Source organism: Taudactylus pleione, unplaced genomic scaffold (assembly GCF_031769625.1).
Source record: "Taudactylus pleione unplaced genomic scaffold, aTauple2 ptg000239l, whole genome shotgun sequence".
Lineage (NCBI taxonomy): Eukaryota > Metazoa > Chordata > Amphibia > Anura > Myobatrachidae > Taudactylus > Taudactylus pleione.
Window position 1 is genome coordinate 365,849 of NW_028284641.1, and position 20,794 is coordinate 386,642.

At 50.8% G+C, this 20,794-nt stretch overlaps 1 protein-coding gene across 3 annotated transcripts in view; it reads left to right on the forward strand.

The window, feature by feature from the left end:
- Positions 1–5,843: 5,843 nt before the first annotated feature.
- The window catches only part of FANCD2 (FA complementation group D2), a 251,017-nt gene continuing 236,066 nt past the window's right edge, over positions 5,844–20,794 (forward strand). For all 3 annotated transcript variants that reach the window (XM_088479530.1, XM_088479531.1, XM_088479532.1), the window contains exon 1: positions 5,844–5,961. The gene's annotated coding sequence lies outside the window, so the exon portion shown is untranslated. The remainder of the gene's footprint in view (positions 5,962–20,794) is intronic.

The following is a 20,794-nucleotide window of genomic DNA, read 5'->3' on the forward strand; positions in this document are numbered from 1 at the left end:
CAATGGGGCCGCCCCCAGACGGTAGGTGTTCTCATGGGATCGCCTCCATCTGGGCAGCCACCCCCCGGCCCGCCCACCAAAGGGGGCATGCTGTCACTCAACATCGACAACACGCCCCCTTTGGTACAAGACCCGGAGCGACGGATTCTCCGTCGCTATCCGGGTCTCGCGTATGACGGAGCCGGCTCAGTCGTGCGCATGCGCTCTGGGCCACCATCGACCTGGTTGCGAGCGCTCAGCGCTTGTGACCGGTTCTGAATCAGGCACACAGAGCATTGCAGCCTGCACACAGCAGCATCTGGTACACATCCAGCATCCTGAGTGGCCTGGGTGCGGGGGCGTCAGGTTGTGGCCACTGCAGACCCATCGGCTCCTCCCACCGGTGTCTGACAGCCCTGAGCGAGAGAGCCAATATGAGTTCCTGTCAGACAACAGGAAGCGGCTGTACTCCGTCTCCTCAGCACAGTACAAAGCGTGCAGGAGCCCCTGGGTGACTAACAGATGCTAGAGGTCCAGTAGGACCTCTAGCATGTCTCCTAGGCGGCAGCCATTTTTAGAGGGCTGTTTCCATGTGGATCGCTAGTCCACATGGAACCTGCAGACCCCCCGCCACCACACCACCCAAGCCACCACGGGGTCAGCAGTTATGCCACTGATACTAAGATTTATAGTAATTTTAACTATGCGGTTTCTATTTGGGCCAAGCATAAAATATCCTAAGGACAGGTAAGGAAATATTCTTAAGGGGCATACAGTGTGGTGCAGCTGCGTCTATCATAAGGACGGGTAAGGAAATATTGGGGCATACAGTGTGGTGCAGCAGCATCTATCATAAGGACGGGTAAGGAAATATTGGGGCATACAGTGTGGTGCAGCTGCGTCTATCATAAGGACAGGTAAGGAAATATTCTTAAGGGCGTACAGTGTGGTGCAGCAGCGTCTATCATTGACAATGTCTGCAATATTTGTAATTGCCTTAAAATACTGAGGATTCAGGACAGTAAATATGGCTCTGCATGTCTCTGGAATGATGCGTCCCAAAGTTCGAGGAGAAATGAGGCTGCCGAACTTTAGATCAATCAGGGATCTTCCCATTGCAAGGTACCTCAGGGTTGCGATGAGCCTCTCCTCAGGAGGTATTGCCCTCCGCATCTTGGTATCCTGCCACTGGATGTAGGGGGTAACCAGACTTAGGAACTCCCGAAAGGTGACATCATCCATCCGTAGAAAATTCCAAAAGTCATCCAGGTACTCTGATTTCGGCAAGCAGTGGCATGTGCGAGAGAGAATCCCTCTACAGCAGCCACTCCTTGGTCCAGCACGAGTGAAGTCTTCTCTTACCTCTCACTATCAGCCAAAAGCACGTCTCCAGCATATGCTGTCACCACACGATAGCAATAAGGATCCATGATGAGTAAAATAAGCAGTTTGTTTAAAGACAAGCCAGAAACAAACCTCTGCAAATTAGCAATGCAACAGCGTTCAGCAGGTATAAACCTAACCAAACTAGCCAGACCATAAATGCATTGAATATAATGACCACCACCTAATTATTCCCTCATGAAAGCCCAGCCCAGTATACACCCCTCAATAAACTAGATTTGAATGCTACGATATTGTTTGTGTATCGTTTGCAAATCGTACAGACTGTACGATCAAATCTACAGTAGAATTTCAAGGGAAAAATCGTTTAACGATATTGTACATGGAGGCAATCGTTTAGTGGATATGCACCTTTAGTCATAGAGCCGGGACTTTTGTTAGCAGCCCCATTAAACGTAAATGCCATTGAATTCCCAGACGTTTGGGCGCCATCAGAGAGTAAAAAAGAAAGAGGGTCGCTAGCGTCCCTATATCAAGCCATAAGAGGCACAAATCCAGTTTGAAAGTGACGTCAGAACAAGTTGGAGTAGAGGGGGAAAGTCACATAGTATCAAGCTCTCACCATGTTAATATAGATTAGAGCAGTGGTTCTCAAACTCGGTCCTCAAGACCCCACACAGGTCACGTTTTCCAGGTCACCCAGCAGGTGCACAGGTGTGGTCAATACACACTGACACATTTTGAAAGATCCACAGGTGGTGCTAATTATGTCACTTGTGATTCTGCGAGACCTGGAAAACATGCACTGTTTGGGGTCCTGAGGACAGAGTTTGAGAACCTGTGTGGATTAGAGGACTGAAAACAGCATCCGTGTGCAAAGCATGTATAACTGTGTGAGGATTGCTGTACCCAAAACAACCAGCACTAGGTGAAAAGGTATTATAAAAGAGCAACTGTGAGGCACTATAGACAACCACAGCTCCTGATCCAGGGATATCTCTGTACAAAGGGCTTCCAGGGGAACATACAGTGAAGCAGGAGAGCAGAGATCTGGCCCTTTAAATGCACTGAAGCTACTACTGATGCTTAGCAGCCAGAAATACAGCAGCTGACAATGAGGTATGCAATATTGGGGACGCGGACCTCCACAGTCCCAAGCATTCCAAGGTGTAGCAGGGCTTGTAATAGGGAGTCACGGCCGCGCCAGCACCGACCACAACTTCCGGATTTCACAAGCAGAGGCTGCGGCTTGTCCAGGAGCTCAGTCACATGCAGTCGCTACATCGGGATATCTCAGACAGCTGCCGCCGGATCAAGTAAAGGAGGCTGACAGTCCAGGGGCAGCGGTGCAGGTAAGAACTTGCCAGCCAGTGGTGTCTGAGGTGGCGTGGATGGCTGCTAAAATTTAGACCGCGGCTTTTCCGGAAACAGGTCTCACTCCACATGTACAGGCAGTAAATCCAACAGCAGCCCCAACTTTATTATAGGCTGCCTGTGGATATGGGGAGTCTATAAGGGATAGAGAGCAGCGAGACATACCTGTAAAAATAAGGCATTAGCCCCCAAAAATCAGGAGCCCATAAGCCAAGCACCCTACTCAGTGCTCAGTCAGGCCACGCACCACCCCAACCAACGTATTTTACTTTTAATGTCATTGCCATTTTAAAATACAGTATAAATCATACAGTATACAGTACTGTGCAGAGGTTTTAGGCAGGTGTGGAAAAAATGCTGCAAAGAATGCTTTCAAAAATAGAAGTGTTAATAGGTTTTGTATCAATTAACAAAATGCAAAGTGAATGAACAGAAGTGAAATCTACATCAAATCAATATTTGGTGTGACCGCCCTTTGCCTTCAAAACAGCACAGTTTTTGAATAAACTCGGCAGGGAGGTTGTTCCAAACATTTTGAAGAACCACAGATGATCTGTGGATGTAGGCTTGCTCAAATCCTTCTGTCTCTTCATGTAATCCCAGTCAGACTCGATGTCGAGATCAGTGCTCTGTCGGGGCCATATCATCACTACCAGGACTCCCATGTTCTTCTTTACGCTGAAGATAGTTCCACCTCTCTACAATCTTTCAAACGGGCTCTCAAGACCCGCTACTTCATCAATGCTTTCCAGCTCTCATCCTAACTTGCTACTACATGCTACCTCCTCCGTCTTTCCCATCTGTCTGCTCCTCCCCTTGAGAATGTAAGCTCTTGCGAGCAGGGCCTTCTACCCTCTTGTACTTCTTACTTTATGTTCATCTACTTCTTAATCACCACTAGGACACCTCACTTGGTGCCTATGCTTTGTTGCTTAATTGGGTGTTATGGCCACCTATGTATCAATGTATATTATCCATGTCCTTCATTGTATTTTACTTTACTGTAATTCACTTTTTGGTTATGTACCTTGTAAGGCGCTGCGGAACACTTGTGGCGCCATATAAATAAACGATAATAATAATGATATTGGCTCTATGTTTGGGGTCGATGCCCTGCTGCAGAATAAATTTGGAGCCAATCAGACGCCTCCCTGATGGTATTGCATGATGGATAAGTACCTACCTGTATTTGTCCGCATGGAGGACACCATTAATCCTGACCAAATCCCCAACTCCATTTGCTGAAATGCAGCTCCAAACTTACAAGGAACCTGTACAATGGATCACTGATGACTCCCATTATTGTACCGCTCTCTCCAGCCCTTCGGTGAACAAACTGCCTTCTGTTACAGCCAAATGTTTCAAATTTTGTCTCAGTCCAGAGCACCTGCTGACAATTTTCTTATGCTTTCGTGCATAGTTGAGTAACTTGGCCTTGTCACACTCAGTACACCCTGCAAGCCAGAGGCACCAGGGACCTAATCTGATGCAGTGGAGGGTATGCGTTAGACATCCTGGCGGTCTGGTTGCCAAAACTTACATTACCGCCGACAGAATACCGAAGGTAAGTCACGTGGTTGGGGGGAGGATTAGGCACTAAGGGGGAGGGTTAGGGTGCGTGGATAGGGAGGTTAGGTGTAGGCACCAGGGAGGGAGGGTTAGCATACCGACCACAAAGTGTCGGTATGTTAACCCTGTCAGGATCCAAGCGTTGGGATTCTGACCGCCTGGATCCTGTCGGTATTTCATACCGATTCCAGTGGTACACAGTGAGACTTGTATGATATAAGCCCCACAGTCACTACACTACACTAGTAATGGAAATTTTTTTGACAGTGAACAAAAAAAAATCAGAGATGCAGCAGGTGGTGATAATACAGGAGAGTATTATACACCACTACCATACAGGGTAACAGTCACAGCCCCTATTCTATATTGTACCATGAGAAGCAGCTTCACACTCCGGTGCCCGCATACTCCCTTCATTCCTCCCCACTTCACATTACCCTCCTCACATCGCCCCCCCCCCCTTCATTGTTACCCTCCTGTAACCCCAGGGATGGCTATCGTCCATCGATGTTTCCAAAACATCTATGGTTGCTGGCTGATGTCAACTACTTTTACCATCGAAGGATGAGCTAACGCCAAAGTTTTTTTCTAGTGGCCTCGGCAGACGTTAAACCCCCCCCCCATCTTTCATTGGCCCGCGGCCTGGCATGACCACAGCAGAGATGATCATCGAGGGGGTGCAAACATTGATGGTTTGTGTTATCTTCCACACCATACCAACCTCATCCTCATCACATCCCCCTCCTCCTCCTCACACCCCCCCTCTCATTGTTCCCCTCCTCACATCCCCCCCCTCATTGTTCCCCTCCTCACATCCCCCCCCTCATTGTTCCCCTCATCACATCCCCCTCCTCCTCACACCCCCCCTCTCATTGTTCCCCTCCTCACATCCCCCCCCTCATTGTTCCCCTCCTCACATCCCCCCCTCATTGTTCCCCTCATCACATCCCCCTCCTCCTCCTCACACCCCCCCTCTCATTGTTCCCCTCATCACATCCCCCTCCTCCTCCTCACCCCCCCCTCATTGTTCTCCTCACATCCCCCCCCTCATTGTTCCCCTCATCACATCCCCCTCCTCCTCACACCCCCCCTCTCATTGTTCCCCTCCTCACATCCCCCCCCTCATTGTTCCCCTCCTCACATCCCCCCCTCATTGTTCCCCTCATCACATCCCCCTCCTCCTCCTCACACCCCCCCTCTCATTGTTCCCCTCATCACATCCCCCTCCTCCTCCTCACCCCCCCCCTCATTGTTCTCCTCCTCACACCCCCCCTCTCATTGTTCCCCTCCTCACACCCCCCCTCTCATTGTTCCCCTCCTCACATCCCCCTCTCATTGCTCCCCTCCTCACCCCCCCTCTCATTGTTCCCCTCCTCACCCCCCCTCTCATTGTTCCCCTCATCACATCCCCCTCCTCACATCCCCCCTCTCACCGTTCCCCTCCTCCCCCCTCTCATCATTACCATTACGGCTGCTGTAGTCTCTGCTCTGTCAGAGAGAGCCTGTGCGCGTGTGTGTCACTGTCAGCATCACTAATATTCCCGCCGCCTCTGAGACCGCCCCCTGCGTGACGTCAGGAAGTTACCGCCCCTCCGTGACGTCAGAAGGCGCGAAGTGCGAAGGTGAAAGTGTTGTTGCTGCCGGGAATAACAACAGCGGTTTCCAGAGGAGACGGAGGCTGCGGTACTGACCGAGGTACAACCTCATTCCTGCTGCCCATAATAATCCCCCCTGTCACACTGTGCTACCCATAATAATCCTCCCCCCCTCTACTGTCACACTGTGCTACCCATAATAATCCTCCCCCCTCTACTGTCACACTGTGCTACCCATAATAATCCTCCCCCCTCTACTGTCACACTGTGCTACCCATAATAATCCCCCCTCTCTACTGTCACACTGTGCTACCCATAATAATCCTCCCCCCTCTACTGTCACACTGTGCTACCCATAATAATCCTCCCCCCTCTACTGTCACACTGTACTACCCATAATAATCCCCCCTCTCTACTGTCACACTGTGCTACCCATAATACCCCCCCTCTACTGTCACACTGTGCTACCCATAATAATCCTCCCCCCTCTACTGTCACACTGTGCTACCCATAATAATCCTCCCCCCTCTACTGTCACACTGTGCTACCCATAATAATCCCCCCTCTCTACTGTCACACTGTGCTACCCATAATACCCCCCCTCTACTGTCACACTGTGCTACCCATAATAATCCCCCCTCTCTACTGTCACACTGTGCTACCCATAATAATCCTCCCCCCCCTCTACTGTCACACTGTGCTACCCATAATAATCCTCCCCCCCCTCTACTGTCACACTGTGCTACCCATAATAATCCTCCCCCCCCTCTACTGTCACACTGTGCTACCCATAATAATTCTCCCCCCCCTCTACTGTCACACTGTGCTACCCATAATAATCCTCCCCCCCCTCTACTGTCACACTGTGCTACCCATAATAATCCTCCCCCCTCTACAGTCACACTGTGCTACCCATAATAATCCTCCCCCCCCCTCTACTGTCACACTGTGCTACCCATAATAATCCTCCCCCCTCTACAGTCACACTGTGCTACCCATAATAATCCTCCCCCCTCTACTGTCACACTGTGCTACCCATAATAATCCTCCCCCCCTCTACAGTCACACTGTGCTACCCATACTAACCCTCCCCCCCTCTACTGTCACACTGTGCTACCCATAATAACCCCCCTCTACTGTCACACTGTGCTACCCATAATAACCCCCCCTCTACTGTCACACTGTGCTACCCATACTAACCCTCCCCCCCTCTACTGTCACACTGTGCTACCCATAATACCCCTCTACTGTCACACTGTGCTACCCATACTAACCCTCCCCCCCTCTACTGTCACACTGTGCTACCCATAATAACCCCCCCTCTACTGTCACACTGTGCTACCCATAATAATCCCCCCTCTCTACTGTCACACTGTGCTACCCATAACCCCCCTCTACTGTCACACTGTGCTACCCATACTAACCCTCCCCCCCTCTACTGTCACACTGTGCTACCCATAATACCCCTCCTCTACTGTCACACTGTGCTACCCATAATACCCCTCCTCTACTGTCACACTGTGCTACCCATAATAATCCTCCCCCCCTCTACAGTCACACTGTGCTACCCATACTAACCCTCCCCCCCTCTACTGTCACACTGTGCTACCCATAATAACCCCCCTCTACTGTCACACTGTGCTACCCATAATAATCCTCCCCCCTCTACTGTCACACTGTGCTACCCATAATAATCCTCCCCCCTCTACTGTCACACTGTGCTACCCATAATAATCCCCCCTCTCTACTGTCACACTGTGCTACCCATAATACCCCCCCTCTACTGTCACACTGTGCTACCCATAATAATCCCCCCTCTCTACTGTCACACTGTGCTACCCATAATAATCCTCCCCCCCCTCTACTGTCACACTGTGCTACCCATAATAATCCCCCCTCTCTACTGTCACACTGTGCTACCCATAATAATCCTCCCCCCCCTCTACTGTCACACTGTGCTACCCATAATAATCCTCCCCCCCCTCTACTGTCACACTGTGCTACCCATAATAATCCTCCCCCCCCTCTACTGTCACACTGTGCTACCCATAATAATTCTCCCCCCCCTCTACTGTCACACTGTGCTACCCATAATAATCCTCCCCCCCCTCTACTGTCACACTGTGCTACCCATAATAATCCTCCCCCCTCTACAGTCACACTGTGCTACCCATAATAATCCTCCCCCCCCCTCTACTGTCACACTGTGCTACCCATAATAATCCTCCCCCCTCTACAGTCACACTGTGCTACCCATAATAATCCTCCCCCCTCTACTGTCACACTGTGCTACCCATAATAATCCTCCCCCCCTCTACAGTCACACTGTGCTACCCATACTAACCCTCCCCCCCTCTACTGTCACACTGTGCTACCCATAATAACCCCCCTCTACTGTCACACTGTGCTACCCATAATAACCCCCCCTCTACTGTCACACTGTGCTACCCATACTAACCCTCCCCCCCTCTACTGTCACACTGTGCTACCCATAATACCCCTCTACTGTCACACTGTGCTACCCATACTAACCCTCCCCCCCTCTACTGTCACACTGTGCTACCCATAATAACCCCCCCTCTACTGTCACACTGTGCTACCCATAATAATCCCCCCTCTCTACTGTCACACTGTGCTACCCATAACCCCCCTCTACTGTCACACTGTGCTACCCATACTAACCCTCCCCCCCTCTACTGTCACACTGTGCTACCCATAATACCCCTCCTCTACTGTCACACTGTGCTACCCATAATACCCCTCCTCTACTGTCACACTGTGCTACCCATAATAATCCTCCCCCCCTCTACAGTCACACTGTGCTACCCATACTAACCCTCCCCCCCTCTACTGTCACACTGTGCTACCCATAATAACCCCCCTCTACTGTCACACTGTGCTACCCATAATAATCCTCCCCCCTCTACTGTCACACTGTGCTACCCATAATAATCCTCCCCCCTCTACTGTCACACTGTGCTACCCATAATAATCCCCCCTCTCTACTGTCACACTGTGCTACCCATAATACCCCCCCTCTACTGTCACACTGTGCTACCCATAATAATCCCCCCTCTCTACTGTCACACTGTGCTACCCATAATAATCCTCCCCCCCCTCTACTGTCACACTGTGCTACCCATAATAATCCCCCCTCTCTACTGTCACACTGTGCTACCCATAATAATCCTCCCCCCCCTCTACTGTCACACTGTGCTACCCATAATAATCCTCCCCCCCCTCTACTGTCACACTGTGCTACCCATAATAATCCTCCCCCCCCTCTACTGTCACACTGTGCTACCCATAATAATTCTCCCCCCCCTCTACTGTCACACTGTGCTACCCATAATAATCCTCCCCCCCCTCTACTGTCACACTGTGCTACCCATAATAATCCTCCCCCCTCTACAGTCACACTGTGCTACCCATAATAATCCTCCCCCCCCCTCTACTGTCACACTGTGCTACCCATAATAATCCTCCCCCCTCTACAGTCACACTGTGCTACCCATAATAATCCTCCCCCCTCTACTGTCACACTGTGCTACCCATAATAATCCTCCCCCCCTCTACAGTCACACTGTGCTACCCATACTAACCCTCCCCCCCTCTACTGTCACACTGTGCTACCCATAATAACCCCCCTCTACTGTCACACTGTGCTACCCATAATAACCCCCCCTCTACTGTCACACTGTGCTACCCATACTAACCCTCCCCCCCTCTACTGTCACACTGTGCTACCCATAATACCCCTCTACTGTCACACTGTGCTACCCATACTAACCCTCCCCCCCTCTACTGTCACACTGTGCTACCCATAATAACCCCCCCTCTACTGTCACACTGTGCTACCCATAATAATCCCCCCTCTCTACTGTCACACTGTGCTACCCATAACCCCCCTCTACTGTCACACTGTGCTACCCATACTAACCCTCCCCCCCTCTACTGTCACACTGTGCTACCCATAATACCCCTCCTCTACTGTCACACTGTGCTACCCATAATACCCCTCCTCTACTGTCACACTGTGCTACCCATAATAATCCTCCCCCCCTCTACAGTCACACTGTGCTACCCATACTAACCCTCCCCCCCTCTACTGTCACACTGTGCTACCCATAATAACCCCCCTCTACTGTCACACTGTGCTACCCATAATAATCCTCCCCCCTCTACTGTCACACTGTGCTACCCATAATAATCCTCCCCCCTCTACTGTCACACTGTGCTACCCATAATAATCCTCCCCCCCCTCTACTGTCACACTGTGCTACCCATAATAATCCTCCCCCCCTCTACTGTCACACTGTGCTACCCATAATAATCCTCCCCCCCCTCTACTGTCACACTGTGCTACCCATAATAATCCTCCCCCCTTTACAGTCACACTGTGCTACCCATAATAATCCTCCCCCCCTCTACAGTCACACTGTGCTACCCATAATAATCCTCCCCCCCTCTACAGTCACACTGTGCTACCCATACTAACCCTCCCCCCCTCTACTGTCACACTGTGCTACCCATACTAACCCCCCTCTACTGTCACACTGTGCTACCCATAATAACCCCCCCTCTACTGTCACACTGTGCTACCCATAATAATCCTCCCCCCCTCTACAGTCACACTGTGCTACCCATAATAATCCTCCCCCCCTCTACTGTCACACTGTGCTACCCATAATAATCCCCCCTCTCTACTGTCACACTGTGCTACCCATAATAACCCCCCCTCTACTGTCACACTGTGCTACCCATACTAACCCTCCCCCCCTCTACTGTCACACTGTGCTACCCATAATACCCCTCCTCTACTGTCACACTGTGCTACCCATAATAATCCTCCCCCCCTCTACTGTCACACTGTGCTACCCATAATAACCCCCCCTCTACTGTCACACTGTGCTACCCATAATAATCCTCCCCCCCTCTACAGTCACACTGTGCTACCCATAATAATCCTCCCCCCTCTACTGTCACACTGTGCTACCCATAATAATCCCCCCTCTCTACTGTCACACTGTGCTACCCATAATAACCCCCCTCTACTGTCACACTGTGCTACCCATAATAACCCCCCCTCTACTGTCACACTGTGCTACCCATACTAACCCTCCCCCCCTCTACTGTCACACTGTGCTACCCATAATACCCCTCCTCTACTGTCACACTGTGCTACCCATACTAACCCTCCCCCCCTCTACTGTCACACTGTGCTACCCATAATACCCCTCCTCTACTGTCACACTGTGCTACCCATAATAACCCCCCTCTACTGTCACACTGTGCTACCCATAATACACCCCCCTCTACTGTCACACTGTGCTACCCATAATAACCCCCCTCTACTGTCACACTGCTACCCATAATAACCCCCCCTCTACTGTCACACTGTGCTACCCATAATAACCCTCCCCCCCTCTACTGTCACACTGTGCTACCCATAATAACCCCCCTCTACTGTCACACTGTGCTACCCATAATAACCCCCCTCTCTACTGTCACACTGTGCTACCCATAATAACCCCCCCTCTACTGTCACACTGTGCTACCCATAATAACCCCCCCTCTACTGTCACACTGTGCTACCCATAATAATCCTCCCCCCCTCTACAGTCACACTGTGCTACCCATAATAACCCTCCCCCCCACTACTGTCACACTGTGCTACCCATAATAACCCCCCTCTACTGTCACACTGTGCTACCCATAATAATCCCCCCTCTCTACTGTCACACTGTGCTACCCATAATAACCCCCCCTCTACTGTCACACTGTGCTACCCATAATAATCCCCCCTCTCTACTGTCACACTGTGCTACCCATAATAACCCCCCCTCTACTGTCACACTGTGCTACCCATAATAACCCCCCCTCTACTGTCACACTGTGCTACCCATACTAACCCTCCCCCCCTCTACTGTCACACTGTGCTACCCATAATACCCCTCCTCTACTGTCACACTGTGCTACCCATAATAACCCCCCCTCTACTGTCACACTGTGCTACCCATAATACTCCCCCCTCTACTGTCACACTGTGCTACCCATAATAACCCCCCTCTACTGTCACACTGCTACCCATAATAACCCCCCCTCTACTGTCACACTGTGCTACCCATAATAACCCTCCCCCCCTCTACTGTCACACTGTGCTACCCATAATAACCCCCCTCTACTGTCACACTGTGCTACCCATACTAACCCTCCCCCCCTCTACTGTCACACTGTGCTACCCATAATACCCCTCCTCTACTGTCACACTGTGCTACCCATACTAACCCTCCCCCCCTCTACTGTCACACTGTGCTACCCATAATACCCCTCCTCTACTGTCACACTGTGCTACCCATAATAACCCCCCTCTACTGTCACACTGTGCTACCCATAATACTCCCCCCTCTACTGTCACACTGTGCTACCCATAATAACCCCCCTCTACTGTCACACTGCTACCCATAATAACCCCCCCTCTACTGTCACACTGTGCTACCCATAATAACCCTCCCCCCCTCTACTGTCACACTGTGCTACCCATAATAACCCCCCTCTACTGTCACACTGTGCTACCCATAATAACCCCCCTTTACTGTCACACTGTGCTACCCATAATAATCCCCCCTCTCTACTGTCACACTGTGCTACCCATAATAACCCCCCCTCTACTGTCACACTGTGCTACCCATAATAACCCCCCCTCTACTGTCACACTGTGCTACCCATAATAATCCCCCCTCTACTCTCACACTGTGCTACCCATAATAACCCCCCCTCTACTGTCACACTGTGCTACCCATAATAATCCTCCCCCCCTCTACAGTCACACTGTGCTACCCATAATAACCCTCCCCCCCTCTACTGTCACACTGTGCTACCCATAATAACCCCCCTCTACTGTCACACTGTGCTACCCATAATAATCCCCCCTCTACTGTCACACTGTGCTACCCATAATAACCCCCCCTCTACTGTCACACTGTGCTACCCATAATAATCCCCCCTCTCTACTGTCACACTGTGCTACCCATAGTAACCCCCCTCTACTGTCACACTGTGCTACCCATAATAACCCCCCCTCTACTGTCACACTGTGCTACCCATACTAACCCTCCCCCCCCTCTACTGTCACACTGTGCTACCCATAATACCCCTCCTCTACTGTCACACTGTGCTACCCATACTAACCCTCCCCCCCTCTAATGTCACACTGTGCTACCCATAATAATCCTCCCCCCCTCTACTGTCACACTGTGCTACCCATAATAACCCCCCTCTACTGTCACACTGTGCTACCCATAATAACCCCCCCTCTACTGTCACACTGTGCTACCCATAATAACCCCCCTCTACTGTCACACTGTGCTACCCATACTAACCCTCCCCCCCTTTACTGTCACACTGTGCTACCCATAATAATCCTCCCCCCCTACTGTCACACTGTGCTACCCATAATAATCCTCCCCCCCTCTACTGTCACACTGTGCTACCCATAATAACCCGCCTCTACTGTCACACTGTGCTACCCATAATAACCCCCTCTACTGTCACACTGTGCTACCCATAATAATCCTCCCCCCCTCTACTGTCACACTGTGCTACCCATAATAATCCCCCCTCTACTGTCACACTGCTACCCATAATAATCCTCCCCCCCTCTACTGTCACACTGTGCTACCCATAATACCCCTCCTCTACTGTCACACTGTGCTACCCATAATAATCCTCCCCCCCTCTACTGTCACACTGTGCTACCCATAATAATCCTCCCCCCCTCTACTGTCACACTGTGCTACCCATAATAACCCCCCTTCTACTGTCACACTGCTACCCATAATAATCCCCCTTCTACAGTCACACTGTGCTACCCATAATAATCCCCCCTCTACTGTCACACTGCTACTCATAATAATCCTCCCCTCTACTGTCACACTGTGCTACCCATAATAATCCTCCCCACCTCTACTGTCACACTGTGCTACCCATAATAACCCCCCTCTACTGTCACACTGTGCTACCCATAATAACCCCCCTCTACTGTCACACTATGCTACCCATACTAACCCTCCCCCCCTCTACTGTCACACTGTGCTACCCATAATACCCCTCCTCTACTGTCACACTGTGCTACCCATACTAACCCTCCCCCCCTCTACTGTCACACTGTGCTACCCATAATACCCCTCCTCTACTGTCACACTGTGCTACCCATAATAACCCCCCTTTACTGTCACAGTATGCTACCCATACTAACCCTCCCCCCCTCTACTGTCACACTGTGCTACCCATAATAATCCTCCCCCCCTCTACTGTCACACTGTGCTACCCATAATAACCCCCCTCTACTGTCACACTGTGCTACCCATAATAATCCTCCCCCCCTCTACTGTCACACTGTGCTACCCATAACCCCCCTCTACTGTCACACTGTGCTACCCATACTAACCCCCCTCTACTGTCACACTGCTACCCATAATAATCCTCCCCTCCTCTACTGTCACACTGTGCTACCCATAATACCCCTCCTCTACTGTCACACTGTGCTACCCATAATAACCTCCCCTCTACTGTCACACTGTACTACCCATAATAACCCCCCTCTACTGTCACACTGTGCTACCCATACTAACCCCCCTCTACTGTCACACTGTGCTACCCATAATAATCCTCCCCCCTCTACTGTCACACTGTGCTACCCATAATAACCCCCCTCTACTGTCACACTGTGCTACCCATAATAACCCCCCTCTACTGTCACACTGTGCTACCCATAATAACCCCCCCCTCTACTGTCACACTGTGCTACCCATAATAACCCCCTTCTACTGTCACACTGTGCTACCCATAATAACCCCCCTCTACTGTCACACTGTGCTACCCATACTAACCCCCCTCTACTGTCACACTGTGCTACCCATACTAACCCCCCCTCTACTGTCACTGTGCTACCCATAATAACCCCCCTCTACTGTCACTGTGCTACCCATAATAACCCCCCCTCTACTGTCACTGTGCTACCCATAATACCCCCCCCTCTACTGTCACACTGTGCTACCCATAATAACCCCCCCTCTACTGTCACACTGTGCTACCCATAATAATCCTCCCCCCCTCTACTGTCACACTGTGCTACCCATAATAATCCTCCCCCCCTCTACTGTCACACTGTGCTACCCATAATAACCCCCCCTCTACTGTCACACTGTGCTACCCATAATAATCCTCCCCCCCTACTGTCACACTGTGCTACCCATAATAACCCCCCCTCTACTGTCACACTGTGCTACCCATACTAACCCTCCCCCCCTCTACTGTCACACTGTGCTACCCATAATACCCCTCCTCTACTGTCACACTGTGCTACCCATACTAACCCTCCCCCCCTCTAATGTCACACTGTGCTACCCATAATAATCCTCCCCCCCTCTACTGTCACACTGTGCTACCCATAATAACCCCCCTCTACTGTCACACTGTGCTACCCATAATAACCCCCCCTCTACTGTCACACTGTGCTACCCATAATAACCCCCCTCTACTGTCACACTGTGCTACCCATACTAACCCTCCCCCCCTTTACTGTCACACTGTGCTACCCATAATAATCCTCCCCCCCTACTGTCACACTGTGCTACCCATAATAATCCTCCCCCCCTCTACTGTCACACTGTGCTACCCATAATAACCCGCCTCTACTGTCACACTGTGCTACCCATAATAACCCCCTCTACTGTCACACTGTGCTACCCATAATAATCCTCCCCCCCTCTACTGTCACACTGTGCTACCCATAATAATCCTCCCCCCCTCTACTGTCACACTGTGCTACCCATACTAACCCTCCCCCCCTCTACTGTCACACTGTGCTACCCATAATACCCCTCCTCTACTGTCACACTGTGCTACCCATACTAACCCTCCCCCCCTCTAATGTCACACTGTGCTACCCATAATAATCCTCCCCCCCTCTACTGTCACACTGTGCTACCCATAATAACCCCCCTCTACTGTCACACTGTGCTACCCATAATAACCCCCCCTCTACTGTCACACTGTGCTACCCATAATAACCCCCCTCTACTGTCACACTGTGCTACCCATACTAACCCTCCCCCCCTTTACTGTCACACTGTGCTACCCATAATAATCCTCCCCCCCTACTGTCACACTGTGCTACCCATAATAATCCTCCCCCCCTCTACTGTCACACTGTGCTACCCATAATAATCCCCCCTCTACTGTCACACTGCTACCCATAATAATCCTCCCCCCCTCTACTGTCACACTGTGCTACCCATAATACCCCTCCTCTACTGTCACACTGTGCTACCCATAATAATCCTCCCCCCCTCTACTGTCACACTGTGCTACCCATAATAATCCTCCCCCCCTCTACTGTCACACTGTGCTACCCATAATAACCCCCCTTCTACTGTCACACTGCTACCCATAATAATCCCCCTTCTACAGTCACACTGTGCTACCCATAATAATCCCCCCTCTACTGTCACACTGCTACCCATAATAATCCTCCCCTCTACTGTCACACTGTGCTACCCATAATAATCCTCCCCACCTCTACTGTCACACTGTGCTACCCATAATAACCCCCCTCTACTGTCACACTGTGCTACCCATAATAACCCCCCTCTACTGTCACACTATGCTACCCATACTAACCCTCCCCCCCTCTACTGTCACACTGTGCTACCCATAATACCCCTCCTCTACTGTCACACTGTGCTACCCATACTAACCCTCCCCCCCTCTACTGTCACACTGTGCTACCCATAATACCCCTCCTCTACTGTCACACTGTGCTACCCATAATAACCCCCCTTTACTGTCACACTATGCTACCCATACTAACCCTCCCCCCCTCTACTGTCACACTGTGCTACCCATAATAATCCTCCCCCCCTCTACTGTCACACTGTGCTACCCATAACCCCCCTCTACTGTCACACTGTGCTACCCATACTAACCCCCCTCTACTGTCACACTGCTACCCATAATAATCCTCCCCTCCTCTACTGTCACACTGTGCTACCCATAATACCCCTCCTCTACTGTCACACTGTGCTACCCATAATAACCTCCCCTCTACTGTCACACTGTACTACCCATAATAACCCCCCTCTACTGTCACACTGTGCTACCCATACTAACCCCCCTCTACTGTCACACTGTGCTACCCATAATAATCCTCCCCCCTCTACTGTCACACTGTGCTACCCATAATAACCCCCCTCTACTGTCACACTGTGCTACCCATAATAACCCCCCTCTACTGTCACACTGTGCTACCCATAATAACCCCCCCTCTACTGTCACACTGTGCTACCCATAATAACCCCCTTCTACTGTCACACTGTGCTACCCATAATAACCCCCCTCTACTGTCACACTGTGCTACCCATACTAACCCCCCTCTACTGTCACACTGTGCTACCCATACTAACCCCCCCTCTACTGTCACTGTGCTACCCATAATAACCCCCCTCTACTGTCACTGTGCTACCCATAATAACCCCCCCTCTACTGTCACTGTGCTACCCATAATACCCCCCCCTCTACTGTCACACTGTGCTACCCATAATAACCCCCCCTCTACTGTCACACTGTGCTACCCATAATAATCCTCCCCCCCTCTACTGTCACACTGTGCTACCCATAATAATCCTCCCCCCCTCTACTGTCACACTGTGCTACCCATAATAACCCCCCCTCTACTGTCACACTGTGCTACCCATAATAATCCTCCCCCCCTACTGTCACACTGTGCTACCCATAATAATCCTCCCCCCCTCTACTGTCACACTGTGCTACCCATAATAACCCCCCTCTACTGTCACACTGTGCTACCCATAATAACCCCCCTCTACTGTCACACTGTGCTACCCATAATAATCCTCCCCCCCTCTACTGTCACACTGTGCTACCCATACTAACCCTCCCCCCCTCTACTGTCACACTGTGCTACCCATAATAATCCTCCCCCCCTCTACTGTCACACTGTGCTACCCATAATAATCCTCCCCCCCTCTACTGTCACACTGTGCTACCCATAATAATCCTCCCCCCCTCTACTGTCACACTGTGCTACCCATAATAATCCTCCCCCCCTCTACTGTCACACTGTGCTACCCATAATACCCCCCCTCTACTGTCACACTGTGCTACCCATAATACCCCCCCTCTACTGTCACACTGTGCTACCCATAATAACCCCCCTCTACTGTCACACTGTGCTACCCATACTAACCCTCCCCCCCTCTACTGTCACACTGTGCTACCCATAATAATCCTCCCCCCCTCTACTGTCACACTGTGCTACCCATAATAATCCTCCCCCCCTTTACTGTCACACTGTGCTACCCATAATAATCTTCCCCCCCTCTACTGTCACACTGTGCTACCCATAATAATCCTCCCCCCCTCTACTGTCACACTGTGCTACCCATAATACCCCCCCTCTACTGTCACACTGTGCTACCCATAATACCCCCCCTCTACTGTCACACTGTGCTACCCATAATAACCCCCCTCTACTGTCACACTGTGCTGCCCATAATAATCCCCCCCTCTACTGTCACACTGTGCTACCCATAATAACCCCCCTCTACTGTCACAATGTGCTACCCATAATAATCCTCCCCCCCTCTACTGTCACACTGTGCTACCCATAATAATCCCCCCTCTACTGTCACACACTGCTACCCATAATAACCCCCCTCTACTGTCACACTGTGCTACCCATAATAATCCCCCTCTACTGTCACACTGTGCTACCCATAATAACCCCCCTCTACTGTCACACTGTGCTACCCATAATAATCCTCCCCCCCTCTACTGTCACACTGTGCTACCCATAATAATCCTCCCCCCCTCTACTGTCACACTGTGCTACCCATAATAACCCCCCTCTACTGTCACACTGTGCTACCCATAATAACCCCCCTCTACTGTCACACTGTGCTACCCATAATAATCCTCCCCCCCTCTACTGTCACACTGTGCTACCCATAATAATCCTCCCCCCCTCTACTGTCACACTGTGCTACCCATAATAATCCCCCTCTACTGTCACACTGTGCTACCCTTAATAACCCCCCTCTACTGTCACACTGTGCTACCCATAATAATCCTCCCCCCCTCTACTGTCACACTGTGCTACCCATAATAATCCCCCTCTACTGTCACACTGTGCTACCCATAATACCCCCCCTCTACTGTCACACTGTGCTACCCATAATAACCCCCCTCTACTGTCACACTGTGCTACCCATACTAACCCTCCCCCCCTCTACTGTCACACTGTGCTACCCATAATAATCCTCCCCCCCTCTACTGTCACACTGTGCTACCCATAATAATCCTCCCCCCCTTTACTGTCACACTGTGCTACCCATAATAATCTTCCCCCCCTCTACTGTCACACTGTGCTACCCATAATAATCCTCCCCCCCTCTACTGTCACACTGTGCTACCCATAATACCCCCCCTCTACTGTCACACTGTGCTACCCATAATACCCCCCCTCTACTGTCACACTGTGCTACCCATAATAACCCCCCTCTACTGTCACACTGTGCTGCCCATAATAATCCCCCCCTCTACTGTCACACTGTGCTACCCATAATAACCCCCCTCTACTGTCACAATGTGCTACCCATAATAATCCTCCCCCCCTCTACTGTCACACTGTGCTACCCATAATAATCCCCCCTCTACTGTCACACACTGCTACCCATAATAACCCCCCCTCTACTGTCACTGTACTACCCATAATAATCCCCCTTCTACTGTCACACTGTGCTACCCATAATACCCCCCCTCTACTGTCACACTGCTACCCATAATACCTCCCCTCTACTGTCACACTGTGCTACCCATAACAACCTCCTGTCTACTGTCACACTGTGCTACCCATAATAATCCCCCTACTACTGTCACACTGTGCTACCCATAACACCCCCCCTCTACTGTCACACTGTGCTGCCCATAATAATCCCCCCCTCTACTGTCACACTGTGCTACCCATAATAATCCCCCCCTCTACTGTCACACTGTGGTACCCATAATACCCCCCCCTCTACTGTCACACTGTGCTACCCATAATACCCCCCTCTACTGTCACTGTACTACCCATAATAATCCCCCTTCTACTGTCACACTGTGCTACCCATAACACCCCCCCTCTACTGTCACACTGTGCTGCCCATAATAATCCCCCCCTCTACTGTCACACTGTGCTACCCATAATAATCCCCCCCTCTACTGTCACACTGTGCTACCCATAATACCCCCCCCTCTACTGTCACACTGTGCTACCCATAATACCCCCCTCTACTGTCACTGTACTACCCATAATAATCCCCCTTCTACTGTCACACTGTGGTACCCATAAAACCCCCCCTCTACTGTCACACTGTGGTACCCATAAAACCCCCCCTCTACTGTCACACTGTGCTACCCATAATTACCCCCCTCTACTGTCACACTGTGCTAACCATAATAATCCCCCCTCTACTGTCACTGTGCTACCCATAATAACCCCCCCTCTACTGTCACACTGTGCTACCCATAATACCCCCCCTCTGCTGTCACACTGTGCTACCCATAACAACCCCCCCTCTACTGTCACACTGTGCTACCCATAATAACCCCCCCTCTCTACTGTCACACTGCTACCCATAATAACCCCCCCTCTACTGTCACACTGTGCTACCCATAATAACCCCCCCTCTCTACTATCACACTGTGCTACCCATAATACCCCCCCTCTACTGTCACACTGCTACCCATAATACCTCCCCTCTACTGTCACACTGTGCTACCCATAACAACCCCCTGTCTACTGTCACACTGTGCTACCCATAATAACCCCCCTCTCTACTGTCACACTGTACTACCCATAATAATCCCCC